Genomic DNA, 11,015 nt, shown 5'->3' with positions numbered 1-11,015 from the left:
CAGAGTCAGGAGGTGAGAGTGAGAGTTCATGTGGCCAGTGATTATTGCCTGGCATAGGGTTGTAGCAGCAGAATTAAAGAGAACTGGCCAGATCCTAGAGGTATTTAGGAGATAAAATCTCCATGATTTAGGGATAGATTTTGTAAGGGAGTGAGAAAGCCGGAGCAGGTCTCAAAGATCCCCAACAGCAAAACCGCGTCTCTTACATCTACCTGCACTGGCAGGCAGGTTCTTTACCACTAGTGCCACCTGGGAAATCTGCTTCATTCCCAATATGGCTTAAATCTATTATCTCATGACTTTCTTCCCCAATGCTCCTCCAATCTGCTCCTGTTTCTAGATTTTTTATTGTGGTTAGTAACAATACAATCACCTGATAATACTGCTAATAACTGTAATTTAATAAGCACATGTTATGTCAGATGTGATACCAGATATTTAAAAAAAATAATCTTCTCTGATCACCATAACAGCTTTATAGAGTATGCGTTATTCATTTTACAGATGGGGAAACTGAGGCTCAGAAAGGTTACATAACTTCTTCAAGGTTTCTAGTAAATGGCAGTCATGATGAAAATGTTGGTCTGTATGCCAGACATTCTGGAATGTGAAGTCAAGTGGGCCTTAGAAAGCATCACTACGAACAAAGCTAGTGGAGGTGATGGAATTCCAGTTGAGCTATTTCAAATCCTCAAAGATGATACTGTGCAAGTGCTGCACTCGATATGCCAGCAAATCTGGAAAACTCAGCAGTGGCCACAGGACTGGAAAAGGTCAGTTTTCATTCCAATGCCAAAGAAAGGCAATGCCAAAGAATGCTCAAACTACCGCACAATTGCACTCATCTCACACGCTAGTAAAGTAATGCTCAAAATTCTCCAAGCCAGGCTTCAGCAATACGTGAACTGTGAACTTCCAGATGTTCAAGCTGGTTTTAGAAAAGTCAGAGGAACCAGAGATCAAATTGCCAACATCTGCTGGATCATCGAAAAAGCAAGAGAGTTCCACAAAAACATCTATTTCTGCTTTATTGACTATGCCAAAGCCTTTGACTGTGTGGATCATAATAAACTGTGGAAAATTCTGAAAGAGATGGGAATACCAGACCACCTGACCTGCCTCTTGAGAAACCTGTATGCAGGTCAGGAAGCAACAGTTAGAACTGGACATGGAACAACAGACTGGTTCCAAATAGGAAAAGAAGTATGTCAAGGCTGTGTATTGTCACCCTGCTTATTTAACTTATATGCAGAGTACATCATGAGAAACGCTGGGCTGGAAGAAACACAAGCTGGAATCAAGATTGCTGGGAGATATATCAATAATCTCAGATATGCAGATGACACCACCCTTATGGCAGAAAGTGAAGAAGAACTAAAGAGCCTCCTGATGAAAGTGAAAGAGGAGAGTGAAAATGTTGGCTTAAAGCTCAACATTCAGAAAACTAAGATCATGGCATCTGGTCCCATCACTTCATGGGAAATAGATGGGGAAACAGTGGAAACAGTGTCAGGCTTTATTTTTGGGGGCTCCAAAATCACTGCTGATGGTGATTGCAGCCATGAAATTAAAAGACGCTTACTCCTTGGAAGGAAGGTTATGATCAACCTAGACAGCATATTAAAAAGCAGAGACATTACTTCTTGCCAACAAAGGTCCGTCTAGTCAAGGCTATGGTTTTTCCAGTGGTCATGTATGGATGTGAGAGTTGGACGGTGAAGAAAGCTGAGCGCCGAAGAATTGATGCTTTTGAACTGTGGTGTTGGAGAAGACTCTTGAGAGTCCCGTGGACTGCAAGGAGATCCAACCAGTCCATCCTAAAGGAGATCAGTCCTGGGTATTCATTGGAAGGACTGATGTTGAAGCTGAAACTCCAATACTTTGGCCACCTCATGCGAAGAGTTGACTCATTGGAAAAGACCCTAATGCTGGGAAGGATTGGGGGCAGGAGGAGAAGAGGACGACAGAAGATGAGATGGTTGGATGGCATCACTGACTTGATGGACATGGGTTTGGGTAAACTCTGGGAGTTGGTGATGGATAGGGAGGCCTGGTGTGCTGCGATTCATGGGGTCGCAATGAGTTGGACATGACTGAGCGACTGAACTGAACTGAACTGATGACTCCAAAGTCCTTCTCCTTTCCCCTCACCACATCACCTTCAAGTTCTCTGCCTTACAACCACCCCTCTCAGACTCTTTCCTTCTCTCTCCCACACCAGGTCAGTCATCACAGTCCGTTGGTTTACCTTGGTCAAGCCTCCTGTATCACTTGCTACTGCCTGCCATGCCCCTCCACCCCCTATGCATGGCTGGCTGGATCCACCAGAGTGGAAGCTTCAGGAGGGCAGGGATCATTATCTGTCTTGTTTTCTGCCCTATCCTCAGGGCCTAGAATAGAGTCAGGCAAACAGTAGGCTAACACTAATTAGTGGTTGAGTGAAGAGATAAATGTCTATCAGAAGATAAGTTATAGGCGACTCAAGTTTCCACAAGTCTCATGGGTAGAGGCACTGATGGCTTTTTGTTCCAGATCATCTTTTTTGAGGAGGTTCACACAGCAAACAGCCTTGAAAGGTAGAGATAGTGTCTCCCCCAGTGGAGGACAGTTTTGTTTGCCCTCCAGTATAATAAATATAAGGTCTCCCTTGGGGGCAAAGGTTGGCAGGTTCGCAGCAGATTGTAAAAGACCGGGGAGTCTTCACATTAGATGCAAGGGTAAAATCTCAGAACCTTCACAATTCACGACAATGGTCCTGTTGCCTTTCAGTAGAACAACTGATACAGCCTCCACCTCCCATCACTCCCAGACACCTACCTCTAGTGTCAACCTCCCCTTAGTGTCCTCTAGAGCTGAGTTAGTTCATCCAGGCTGCCCACACAGTCTTCCAAGTCCCCGAGGGATGGCTCCCACCTCCCTAACTGCACCTGCTCTCAGCCCGCCCCTGCTCCATATCAGGCAGTCATCTCAACTGCATACCTTCTCCACTCCCTTGCATCTTTGCCCTTATCATGCTCTCCCCTCCACAAGGGTCATCCTTACCCCTTTCCGCTGAAATCCTGTCACTGCTTGTGGCCAGGATCCTGTCTCATCTCCTCCATAAGTCCTCACTTTACTCATCTTGTAGGGTTCTCCCATTTTTCTGTCTTGAATTATGGGTTCCTAGGTAAACCCCACTCTGCCTCTCCCAGAGGTTCTACGCCCTCATCTCCCAGAGCAGTGATCTTCCCACCTCCTGCAGCCTCTGCCATACATAGATCAGGAGATGAGTGACGTATTGAGGAGTTGAACCACACACGGAAGGGTCTTGAGGAGTGGTAAGGTGGAAGGACAGCGGAGTGGGAAATTGAGAAGAGAGTGAACAAAAGCATGGAGGTGGAAGTGGCTAGGGCAGGGGAATAACCAGGTTTGATTGGTGCTGAGTTCATACTAGACAGTCGAAAGAGATGGGCCTGGAAAGATGAAGGAAGTGAGGCCCAGGCTCAGGAGGGCCTTGGCCATGGGGGTCCCATTCCGCTTTTAGGGCAGAATCTGGTACTGCTTCTCCAGAGTCTGGGTTCCTTGGCCGGGGGCTTCAAGAGGCTGCTCCCAGGCAGACCCCTCCCTCTCCTGGCCCACTCCGCCTACGTCTGCCATCAGAGGCCCGAGAACCTCGCACTGACGCGGGGCCGCGCGAGAGTCAATCCTGCGTCACGGCGCCCCGCCGTCAGGGTGGCCTTTCGCAAAGCGAGGGAACAGTGCGCGCAGCGCTGCGCTCCGCCCCGCTCCGTTCCGCTCCGCAGAGCCGGCGCGGCCCGAGTGCAGGGAGGGTGGCACTGGGCCCCGGCGCCTGCAGCCTCACGCGCTCCCTCCGCAGCCGTACCTGGGTTCCCGGACCGTTCCCCCGAGGCCCGAGCACGCCGCGGGCGGGAGACCGGCCGGGACCGGCGACGAGGGAGGGAGCGAGGAGCGATCCGAGTCGCGTGCGCCCGTGCGCGGCTCCGGGTCTCCTCCCAGCCCCGGCCGGCGCCCGTTGCCGCCACACTCGGACTGCTCCTGGGAGGGGCTGTGTGCCCGCCACCCGTCGGGGACCGAAGCTGCTCGGTCGGAGTGCAGAAGCCGAGACCGCGCTACGACCCACGCGGGACAGGTGAGTCGCCGGCCGCGCCCCGCCTGGCTTTACAGGACCAGCCGCGGCAACTTCAGCTGTTCCGGCCCCACCCCAGCCCGGGAGGCCTAAGGACTGAGGTGCGAGGCGGCGCTGCCCGGGTATCCGCCTGGCCCTGCAAGGGCCCCAGCCACTTGATCCGCCGTTGCCTGGCGACGGAACCTTGGGGCCCGCGCTCCTCGGGCGCTTTGCGAGTGCCCTGCGCCCAGCTCACGGGTTGGACACCCGGCTTCACCTTCCCGGGCTCAGGAGGGCCGAAGAACTCCAGAGGTAATCGGGCAGAGCTCCAGAAGCAAGCGCACGCGGAGGACCGGGGAGGAGGCCCAGCAAGAACCGCCGCCTAGAGCTGCGCGCCTAGGGTGCAGTTCTCACTGGGAGTCTCCTGCGCGGCCGGGGACCCCAGCCCCAGCCACTTGGCTTCAGGCCCATGACCTTGACAGTAACATTGGCAAGAGAAGCAGAGCGCTCGCGCCTGAGATAAATATTTAATTCCCAGTCTTGGGGCTGGTCCTGGCTGAACTCGAAGCTAGGTAGCGGAGAGCCCATGCTCCCTCCAGGGAAGCGCGTCTGGGAACGGAATGGCGGAGATGCGCACGTTGGTGCACGGGGTGCAGGTCTGGAGGGGGCGCCGCCTCGGGAGCGAGGCCTCTGCCACGTTTATACCTGTGCACACCGTGCTCTCCAGCGATGGGCGATGCTTGTAGTGCTCCAGGGAGGATCGCTCCCGCAGGGGCGCGGCCTCCTGCTCTTTCCTTTTAAGGCTCAAACAGCCCCGTCAGGGCTGCAAGTGTTCAGAATAACCGAGGCCACTCACCTTACGGAATCCAGTCGCTGTCAAGGAGAGTTAAAAAAAAAAAAAAAATTGTTCCCTTTCCTCTTTCGTTCTTTGAGAAAATTTTTATCGGACCGTTTAGATTAAGAAATTTCTAGCCGGAGCTACCTTTGGGGCAATTCAACTGTGAACACGAGGCAGGTGGGGTTAGGTTGGGGAGATAGGTCAGGGGTGTAGAGAAGAAAGTTTGTTTTGAGGGCACTGCCCCTGTTAACGGGAACTTGCAGGAACTAAAAAAATCCTGAAATGCTCCTGCTGCCCCAATTCAACCAAAACTTTAGTTATGCTGTATTGGACTGATGTCTGAAGAACAAGGTCAGAGTGAGTGGAGGTTAACAGAGGGCTTCTTGTGTCTCATGCTGTGCTTGCATTATCGCATGATCGGCTGAGGTGGACCTGGGCAAGAAGAGTTTTGAGGTCATACCTACTTGTCCTTGGCCGTGGCCCATCCATGGGGACCATCAGAGGCTCAGCTCCTTTGCTGGCTTTTTCTCTAATGGAGCAGCTGTGGCTAAGTAGGTGGTGAGTTTCAGCAAATCCTTTCATCTCAGCCTGGAGGGTGACTCAGTGCAGAAGGCAGATTGTGCCCACCAGCCTGACTGGAGTGAGTGTTTGGCCTGAGTCACATGCAGAGTTGTGTGTCAGCTATTTGTGAGTTGAATGAAGCTCTTTACTGGGACTTGTGAGTGGCAAGGACCCGAACTTCCAGTGTTTTGACATCACTGACCAAAGGTGAGCAAGTCTCCAGAGTGAGCTAAGCAGAGATCTGGCTACTGGGCAAGTGTCCTGGAGCTGTGAGCCCTTGGGAAAGATGAGCAGGGCTGGGTTGGGAGAGGGGAGACTGGAGGAGAGGGTTGGGGTTTTGGGGGAGGAGACCCTGTGATTTCAGTGAGAACTGGGCCCAGTGCTCTGCCATGTGCCAGTGTGGGGTGACCTTGGGCAAGTCCCTTACCTCCCGAGGCTTGATTTCCTCCATTGTCGAGCAGAGATGCCAGTAGTACCTTTTCTGCAGGCTTATTTTTAAGCCCAGTGCTAGACACCTAGCAGATGCTCATTAAATGTTAGTTCTGCACCCCTTTCCTCATGGATCTTAATCAGAAGTGAGTCTTTCTCTTCCTGTCCTTGTTTCTTGGTGTGAGAGGGAGTGTGGAGACAAATGAAAGTGGCAGGGCTTTCCATGTGGTTTAGAAGGACCTATAGTGCAGCTTCAAACTGACCTATTTCCAACCCTCAAGTGTCCCCTGGGAGATCTTGAGTGGGGAAGCCTGAGTAAGAGCAGGGCTGTGGAATGTGGAGTTGGGTGGGGGGTGAGTAGGGGGTGGGCAGAGCTGTGCTGGGGCCTCTGGGTGCTGAGCTAAGATGTGTGCACCTCAAGAGCAAAGAAAATAAGGGGACCCCTCAGGACAGCAAGAAAGAAGCCATGCTGACTCAGGGAACTCTAGTCTGCGACTGGAAATGTATGTGTGTGAGTGTGTGTGTGTGTGTGTGTGTGTGCACGTGTGCGCATCCTCATTCAAGTGAGTGGTACATGCACCCTGGAATCACTGCCCTCCCAGTTGGATCGGGGAGCAAATTCCAAGGATGATATAGTAAATACAGAGAGGAGAGGAGAGGAATCCTAAGAAGCAAGTTTTTTCTGTCTGTGGAGCTTCCTTTTCCTCGTGCTCCTTCCTGTCCAGATTTGCTGCAGCAGGACAATTCATCATTAATCCCTTCAAAGCTGCTAAGATAAGCAGCAGAACAGTTTAAAAGGAAGATGGATTTTGGTTTTTTCCTAAACCAGGTCTGAGTTATTGCTCACTCTCAGGCTGGGCTGCAAGAAATACTTACAACAAAATTTCTGAAGCACCAGGATGGGGAAAAATTCTGTTATTATAGATTCCTTTTACATTAGCCTTCCCTAGTCTGGTATCCCCTTTGACTTCCAGCGGTCAGAAGCACAGTACCATATGTGGCTCTGTGGTGGTGCATGCCCCGTGATCGCAGGTGGGATGATCATCTGTGGGGAAATGCTTGCTTGGCCTTCTTTTAGGAGGGCTGGGTGCTGGGTGCTTAGCACACAGTGATAATATCTAAGTTTTCATTGAGGCTTCTGCACTGTGCTAAATGCTTCATTCATATGCTGTCTCATTTAACCTTCATTACAGTCCCAGGAGGCATATTATTGCTCTCAGCAGCTTACAGATGTGGGACTTGAATTCAGAGAGGTTAAACAATTTGCTCAAGGTCACACGGTAGTGGGTGACAACCTGAGAATTTACACTCCGGTCTGTTAGATTCCAGACTTCATGTTGTTGATATCTATATGATGTGAATCCATAATAAGTTCTTAATAAATTTTTTCTGACAACACAGGCATTTACCCAAATGAGATTCTCTAAACCAGTGAGTTTCTTTCTTTAAGCTGTTGCTCTGAGAAGGGGGACATGAGCCTCCACTAATGGGAAATTGGTAGAGAATAAGCATACCCCAGTTTCTAAGGGGAAATACAGTATGTGGTCCCAAGTTAGTTGGAATCCAGAAGAACATCCCAGGCTCCATCTTGATGCTTTACTGTCCTGTCTGTCTTTCTCTTCCTTATCTCTACCACCCCGACCTCATTCCTATAAAGTCTGTCCTAGTCTGGGGTTGCTTCTAGGAGCAGTGAAGGAAGAGTCAGAACAAAATATGAGGATGCCTGAGGATTTTTGCTTCTGCGGTACCAAGGACAGCCAGTCACTGGTGGGCTCTGATGTGTCAGGTTCCTCTGCTGGAGAGTGTGTGCCAGGGACCTGCAGCAGTTTCTGGTGAGGTCCCAGACCCCAGAGCGAAACTGCTAACCCTCCAAGGTCATTGGCAGCAGTGGCAGCAAGGGCTGCCCAGAGGGATGCTGCCTGCTTCCTGGTCCCCTCCCATGGATCCTGTGCTCCTCACCCTTGGGGCTCCACCACATGCGTCCTTGACTGTTCTGGGAAACTTGGTCTCTGATTCCTTCTGCTTCTCCATCTCTTCTCTCTCTGAGAAATCACCTGGAAGAATAAGTCCCTACTCTCCTAGCCTGCCTCGCATCTTCAAGCCCCCTTTGTTCATGGTGGGGAAGTTTCTGAAAGTGAGGGTGGATTGTTGAAAGGTAAGCACCCCAGGGGACAAAGAGGTCTTCTCGGAAGCCCTTGCTCCATAGACAGCCATTCTGAGGAGATACAGTCTTTGGGTAATTCTCCCTCCCATCCCCCATCCCCCATTCCCCATGAGTAATTTTAAAAATTAAGATACGGTCCATCTCTGGATAAATTCAGTTATTAAAAAATATAATTAGATATTCACTGTGCACAGAAAATTCACGTGTGAGAACATGAGCTCAGGTGCAAGATGCATTACTGTACCAAATTATTCTCATGTTTAAAACCAGGTATGTTTTGTTAGAGAACAATCCTGTGTCAGATGAGGCTTGGGCAGCCTGAGTCCCCAACTTGGGAGCTGAGACTGAAAATGCTTTTGCTCTGAGGCTACTTGTGGAGTGAGAATGGAGCAAGCGTGGGGCCCGAGGAAGTAACACCCCAGCTTCCAGGCCTGAAAGTCGTCAAATCAACTGCATCTGACCCACTGAGTTGCCACTCTGTTTTCCACAGCCTACTCACAGTTCATTTGAAGATAAGTTTCCTTTTGCTGTATTCCATCATTTCTAATAACGGGTTTAATTAGAACTTCTGTTGGATTCTGTGCACCACTAATTTGCCACCTATTATTTCACTTGCAAATAGAATCTATTGGTTCACACCCCAGATTCCTGCTGGCTGCATTTTCTCTTTAATTATAAGACTTCTGGGCTCCTGTGGTTTTAAATCCAACTCCAGGCCAGCAGTGCTGTTTGATAAAGCTACCATTCAGGGAATGTAGACAGTCATCTGATGGGATGGCTCCAACAGGTGCTACCAGGTGAGTGTTCAAGGAGGACATGGATCTCCTCTTCCTGGGGGTCTACAGGGAGGAGAGCATGCTCCTGTAATGGGCAGCCAGCACTAGCTTTCAGAATGGCCCGATGGGTGCTGTCCACGGTCCTGGCACACCTCTGAGACAACCTGCCTGCTAGTAGTTTGGGGACTCCTTTAGCACCACCGGAAGGAATCTCCTTGACCAGTCCCCCAATTTGCATTATGCTTTTAGCTTTGGGAACAGACCTGGCCAAGTGAGGAAGCTCCTGACCTCCAGGAGGAATGACGATAGATGGACTTGTTCCATTATTGACTTGCTGAATGAGATTTACATGTATCGCTTTCCAATGTGGCACAGTGCATTGGAGAACTTCCTAACCAGGGCCCCAGATGGGTGGCATGTGGCCCAGAGATAATGACACCTTCATCCCCTGGAATAGCCTTGAATGGCCTAGGATGGAGAAGCCTCCTCCATTTACCCAGTGTGCCATGGCAGTATTCTCTTCTCTGTGTGTCATCACGTGTGGAAGATTGGAAAGCACCAAAGTATGGAAGAGTACGGACTACTGAGTGAGGTGCACCACAGTTTGGATTCTGTCTCCTCTGTTTCATGGCTGGGTAATCTAGTACACAGTAGTAATCTAGTATACAGTAGTTATCTTCCCTTAGTTTAGGCTTCTTCATCTGTAAAATGAGCATTCCATCTTACCCCAGGTTGTTTTGGGGATAAATAACATATGGAAGGACGGTAGGTCTTCAAACGTGTACTCCCTCCTCTGTGATCTCAGGTAGCTGGCAACTTGCTCCTTATGGGGGTGCCTTTCTGCCCACCCCTCCACAAAGCCATGCTGAAAGCTGGTGGGGAAAGAGATACAAACGTTTCTGGCCCTCAGGAAAGAGACACCATGTTGGGACTGTAATTAAGGGTTTCTGATCACTATTCTTTCAAGTGCTCTTCAGCAGTCTGGTGGGTAACTCAGGTAATTGGACACCCGTGATTGCTTCTGTCTCTCTCTGGAACGAGAGGAAATAGTGGCTGAAAGAAAATCCAGGTCAGAGGATTAGCGCAGAGGTTGTGAGGACCCATCTGTTGCCACCGTGGGCCTCCCACGAATAAGAGAAGCAGGGAATCAGGCTTTCGCTTGTCACTTCTGGACTTTTTCTTTTCACAACTGACTTAAAAAATAATATTTTTTCCTAAATCAGGACAGTCTCATGGGTCTTCTGTTTGGGGCCTGTTACATTTTAGTACCCTGGGTCCTCTGTTTTCCTGTCTTCAAAACCTCAACCTTGTCCACAGCCTGGCCCAGGTCACCACCATCTCTAACCTACCTGCTTTTTCTTTTTAAAATTTATTTAGTTGACGTACAACACTGTGTTAATTTCTGCTGTATAGCAATGTGATTCAGTTATACATATGTATACATACTTTTTCATATTCTTTTCCATTATGGTTTATCACAGGTTACTGAGTATAGTTCCCTGTGCTGTACAGTAGAATCTTGTCATTTATGCATTCTATATGTAATAGTTTGCATCTGCTAATCCCAAACTCCTAATCGATGTGCTTTTTAACTTGTACTCTACCCATCCCTTTAAAAACAGTCTTCTGTTCGAGAGAAGACCCAAACTCCTTTCCGCGGCTGACGGGTCCTGCCGGCTCAGGCTGCCAGCTATTCTCCTGTCTCAGCATATCCCACTCTACCCTGGCTTAGGATGCTCTAAGCACAGGGCCTGTGTGGCTCCTGCCTTAGGACCTTTGCACTTTCTGTTCCCTCTGCCATGATTGCTTCCCCAGGATATCCTGGCTTATGCTCTCACATTATCAGGTTGTTAGCAGAGTTGCTTTCCATTACCCCCTATACAGTAGAGCATCCCTACATCACTTTATCCCCTGTATATATTTATTTGATATCACTATGGATAGAGTTTATGCCTATATATATGATATTCCCTGGTAACTCAGCCGGTAAAGAATCCACCTACAATGCAGGGGACCCTGGTTCGATTCCTGGGTTGGGAAGATCTGCTGGAGAAGGGATAGACTACCCACTGCAGTATTCTTGGGCTTCCCTGGTGGCTTGGCTGGTAAAGAATCCACCTGCAATGCGGGAGACCTGGGTTC

The 11,015-nt window shown here is 49.7% G+C and overlaps 1 protein-coding gene across 2 annotated transcripts in view; it reads left to right on the top strand.

The window, feature by feature from the left end:
• The first annotated feature begins 3,662 nt into the window (after positions 1-3,662).
• SLC6A17 (solute carrier family 6 member 17) overlaps positions 3,663-11,015 on the top strand; it is a 56,516-nt gene continuing 49,163 nt past the window's right edge. The window contains exon 1 of one of the 2 annotated variants that reach the window (XM_081492780.1): positions 3,663-4,129. The gene's annotated coding sequence lies outside the window, so the exon portion shown is untranslated. The remainder of the gene's footprint in view (positions 4,130-11,015) is intronic. The other variant, XM_081492781.1, reaches the window with a different exon arrangement.

Source organism: Giraffa tippelskirchi, chromosome 5 (assembly GCF_054371585.1).
Source record: "Giraffa tippelskirchi isolate mGirTip1 chromosome 5, T2T-mGirTip1v1.2.pri, whole genome shotgun sequence".
In the NCBI taxonomy this organism is placed as follows: domain Eukaryota; kingdom Metazoa; phylum Chordata; class Mammalia; order Artiodactyla; family Giraffidae; genus Giraffa; species Giraffa tippelskirchi.
Note: the sequence above shows the minus strand (reverse complement) of the source record. Positions and strands in the feature narration are given on the sequence as shown.